This window comes from Lissotriton helveticus, chromosome 6 (genome assembly GCF_964261635.1).
Source record: "Lissotriton helveticus chromosome 6, aLisHel1.1, whole genome shotgun sequence".
In the NCBI taxonomy this organism is placed as follows: domain Eukaryota; kingdom Metazoa; phylum Chordata; class Amphibia; order Caudata; family Salamandridae; genus Lissotriton; species Lissotriton helveticus.
Genome location: NC_136067.1, coordinates 1581533130 through 1581537722, shown reverse-complemented (window position 1 = coordinate 1581537722; position 4593 = coordinate 1581533130). Strand labels below are relative to the sequence as shown.

The 4593-nt window shown below is 38.5% G+C and overlaps 1 non-coding gene across 1 annotated transcript; it reads right to left on the bottom strand.

The window, feature by feature from the left end:
• Positions 1–3653: 3653 nt before the first annotated feature.
• TRNAT-AGU (transfer RNA threonine (anticodon AGU)) lies at positions 3654–3727 on the bottom strand. The gene has a single exon. It is a non-coding gene; the product is annotated as a tRNA-Thr (tRNA).
• Between the last annotated feature and the right edge of the window lie 866 nt (positions 3728–4593).

Sequence of the window (4593 nt, the reverse complement as noted above, 5' to 3'; positions counted from 1 at the left end):
GCCAGCGCGAGAACTAGAATTATTGAAAATGTTCATGATGAAACATTATATTTTGGCACTTAAAAATACAGACGAAGGAAATTTATTTAAGGAATGTATTGGCTTAGGTGTTTAGCTTGGAATGTTGCTGGCCTTAACAGCCAGATCAAGAGGCGTTTAGTACAAGAAGAACTAAAAATGTATAAACCCCATCTAGTTTTGTTATCAGAAACCCACATATGTTTTAAAGATAGGAAATTACTAGGGCAACTAGGATATGAGCTATTAGTATGTTCTACTTTAAATGCTTCAATTAGGGAGGTTGCAATAATGAAACAAAAGCAAGTAAGATTTGATACTATTCAAACTGCTGCTGATAAAGGGGGTAGATGGGCAATTGACCAAATAGAACTTGAACGTTGCAAGTATATATTCTGTGTGATATATGGACCTAACATTGATGATCCCTCTATGTTTGATTGGTTAAATGTTGAACTATTAGGCTGGGAAGGAGAGTTGATTATAATGGGCGATTTTAATTTGTGTAATGATTTACGACGTGAATACCACAAGGCGGGGTGCTTTTCAACGAATGCGCAAAACTAGAGCTGCCATATTAGAACTAAGCCATCTACACAATTTAAAAGATGTTTGGCGTACAATTCATCCTAACCTAGCAGGATTTACATATTACTCTGCACCACATAAATTATGTTCACGAATAGATATGGGTTGGGCCACGGATAAGACTCTAGATTCTAGCACTATAGAAATATGTCCTAGCGTTACATCCAATCACAATCCTATCATTTTTTAATTTAATATTACTACAAAGAAACAAGGTCCCAGGCAGTTTACATTTCCTAGAACCTCTTTTCTGATTTAGCCTTTATCTCATGACTTAAAGAACATAAAAATGAATTTATTAAATTTAATCTAAATTCTACCTCAGTTATATTTGTCTGTGACTCCTCTAAGGCTAGTATTAGGGGTTTTGCACAGCAATAAATTTTTAGGAAGAACTTAGAATATCGGAATGAGACTAAGACTTTGACATCCAACATTTTGCCTTTGGAAAATCACTTGGCTGAAGCGCTTCGTCAAGGAATACTAAACAATGATGAATTAAGACTTGAACTAGTGAGTCTTCAGTCCGCCACGAAAAAGATATTTAGAGAGAAAAATGCAGTGCTAAACTACATAAGTACCATCTATCTCAGTACGAGAGCGGCGACAAAATTGGAAAAATTCTAGCTTATAAAGTTGCTGATAAAAAGGCTAACACACTCATCAAGTCTATCAAAGGAATGAATTCTATATTTTATCACCAACCAGAACAGATATTAGACCAAATTGTCAAATATTACAATAACTTATATACCCCGGAAAATTATGCTACACAGAATAATATATCATCATATATCAATAACAATCTGATGGCTCAAGGAGATAATGAAGGAATCGGACAATTGGCTGAAAATATTACCCCAACAGAGATTAGACGTGCAATTGCCTCTCTCCCTTCTGGTAAGGCTGCCGGGGAGGATACGCTCCCTATAGAACTTTACAAAACTTGCATTCAGGAACTACTCCCTCTTTTCAGTTCAGTCATTAATTCAATTGGGGAAGCAGGAAAGGCTCCTAGCTCATGGAACATAGCCAAGATTGTATTCTTCCTTAAAAAGCATAAATCTGCCGACGAGTGTGGGTCATATAGACCTATCTCGTTAATCAACACGGACACTAAAGCATTCGCGAACATTTTTGCTATGCGACTTGCTCCTTTCATGCCAGAACTAGTTAACACACATCAACAAGGATTTGTTACGGGGAGGGATACTACCTCCCATGTAAACATGGCAATAACTGCCTTTGATGTGGCAACAACTACCTCCACCCCACTCAGAATGATCATGCTAGATGCTGAGAAAGCATTCGACCGAGTGGGGTGGGACAATCTATGGGCTGTGATGATGGCATACGGTTTTCAGGGTCAATATTTAAGGTGGATACAGTCGCTATACGACCATCCTACTGCGAAAATTAGCTATGCAGGTATGATATCTCCCAATTTTTCAATAGCTAGGGGCGCTCGGCAAGGGTGTCCTCTGTCACCCTTGCTGTTTGCGCTTTCTTTGGAACCATTTTTAAATGCACTGCAGAACCAATCGGATATTATTCCTTTTAAACAAGGCCTAAACACTCTTAAAATAACCGCGTATGCGGATGATATCGCAATCTTTACTACTGATGTGATAAAAGCTCTTCCAGGGATAACAAAGGAAGCTAACAGCTTTGGGGCTATCTCCGGATATAAATTAAATCTAAACAAAACGCAGGTCATAATGAGTTACAAATCCTTGGTTCCGGTCCAAGGTATATGTAGAACTGGCATATACTTGGGAGTAAAAGTCTTGTCAAATATAAAAGAAATAGTCACGTTTAACTATGATTCTTTACTAAAGGAAGTAGCACTTTCATTGAAAAAATGGCACAAGATTCCACTTAGCTTAGTAGGGCGGATTAATCTAATGAAAATAAAAGTACTACCAAAATTTCTTTACTTATTTAGATCAATTCCCCTATATGTTAGTAGTTTTTTTGTAGCAGCTACATCTGAGGATATAAAAAAGCTCGTATATCGATTTCTTTTGTTGAAATCACCAATTGAACAAGCATTTACAATGCAACGGTTTCGCCTTTGGAAAAGTTAGAGCTATTGGCATTGTAAATGACAACATTTTTATTTATGTGTTGGCTTTGACAACATAAATAAATGGCATTGTCATTTACAAAGCCAATAGCCTAATCTCTCGCTCTGCACTCCCACTGCACTGCACACGATTAACTAACATGAGCTTGCTCATGTTAGTTAATGTTGGAAAAATCTTTTCACTAAACAAAGCCAAACTGATTGGCTTTGTCAATAGGTCTTTGAAAGTGAAAGGTACTCGAGTTGGTGACACAATATAGTCTCAATTTAACATCAAAATTAACTCGATCATTTACCGTGCGTGGGTGATTAAAAAGATTTCATGATTTAAACAATCACATGTATAATTCTTGCGTCTAGTGCGAGTATTTCCATAAACCCAATGCCCAGCAATCGCTGCCTAAATTAATTTGTGAGTCGATTAGAACATCTGCAGTCACCCTGCAGTTAAAGTGCATATGGTGCAGTGCAAACTTGTAATTTATTGAGGCGTAGGAAGGGCCCATTTCGAAACTGAGCAATGCATCTAGAATGAACGCTTCTAGTGCAGATGGTGGCGTCAGTAAAATGCAGCTAGTTATAATCCAGCCGTAGGTCAAAATCGCTTCTTGGGCCACTACTTTTAAATTATTTACAGTCGTTTAAGTGCATATGGTGTTGTGCACACTTAGAACGTATTAAGCAATAAAATACCCCATTATCTAAGACATGTCGGTGCCTATGAAATAGACGCTTTTGATACAGATAGCAGCATCACCCCTACTTGTGCCCACTTAAACCTAATTGCTGCCATAGGCAACACGGATCAAGTGCAAGTAGAATTTAAGATCAAAATTGTTTATTTATGTCCGAGGGAGAATTATCGTGTACTGCACAATTTTAATAGAAACAGCGTGAATTTGATATAATTCGTGAGGTTTTTAGTTAATTAGTTTTCTATAGATTGTCTGGAAAAAAAGTAAGGCACTACTGAGATTCGAACTCAGGATCTCCTGTTTACTAGACAGGCGCTTTAACCAACTAAGCCACAGCGCCACCTGTGCAAGCCAGCATTTCCACTCTAGCCTCTTTCTGTTTAGAACTGTCTGGTGCTGCGTTTTCAGTTCTTGAAAGTTTTCATATTTTTTACCTGTTCCCAACAAGAAGATGGAGAGGAAAACCTGATACAGGAATGGAAAAACTACAATACTCATGAAAAGTTTATGTCGGTACAGATTCATATTCGTATTCATTAGTAATATTTTGAAGCATGAACACCATGCACTGGACACCATGCACTGGCAGACGAAGTGCTTGACATAGAGAAAGGTACAAATGTAATAGAAAGGGAAATACTATAAAGGTCACTAATACGTACGAGTCACGTAAATGAATGTCTACGTAACCTCTCGTGGCCATCAGACGCCCCCCCCCTGTGCTGTACAGAGATAACTACATACCACATGTTCTATCTGCAAAGCCCTGGTGAATGCACAAAGATACAAAAGTGTTTTGGGTGTTTTATTCGATACCTTGTCTTCGTCTCCTAAGATGAAATTGACAGGAATTGTTTTGCAGTTTTACATAGCGTGAACTCGTCCCGAAGGCATCAGAGCGCTTAACTTGAGTACCAGTTGCGTTGCAGGCGTCACTTTCTCACCAAAGAACACGTTTCAGTTTTCCCGGTACAGCCGAGGAACCCGCCAGTCTCGGAAATAAAGGTGGGATCTAGAAGTGCAGAATGAGAGCCCCATTAAAACACTAACGAGGCTGGTGGTAACGATTGAAGCATCCACGGTGCACCAATTACAATCATTGTTAAACACCAGGCACCACATCACACGGTTATTTACCAGCATAAACAACAGTCCTCACTTTAGCGTGCCACTTTAAAAGGTCCTGCACTGTGCATAGCTTTTTTT